Consider the following 222-nt stretch of genomic DNA (forward strand, 5'->3'; position numbering starts at 1 on the left):
TGAGTAGCCATTTGTTCATTTCCTGTCTTCTTGCTGCTTTGAAGTGAGGTATTTAATGTTTTCCCACTTCTTAATTGAACTACTTGGCATTCTTCTGTTATTTGTTTTGACAGTTGCTTTTCTGTCTGCTTTAATTGTACTTCCATGTTCCTGTTAGCCATTCTTGTTTCCTGTAATATTTCCTTGAATTCGGCTAGCTGCTGAGTTAGAAAATCTAATTGT

This window comes from Arachis duranensis, chromosome 6 (genome assembly GCF_000817695.3).
Source record: "Arachis duranensis cultivar V14167 chromosome 6, aradu.V14167.gnm2.J7QH, whole genome shotgun sequence".
Taxonomy (NCBI): Eukaryota; Viridiplantae; Streptophyta; class Magnoliopsida; order Fabales; family Fabaceae; genus Arachis; species Arachis duranensis.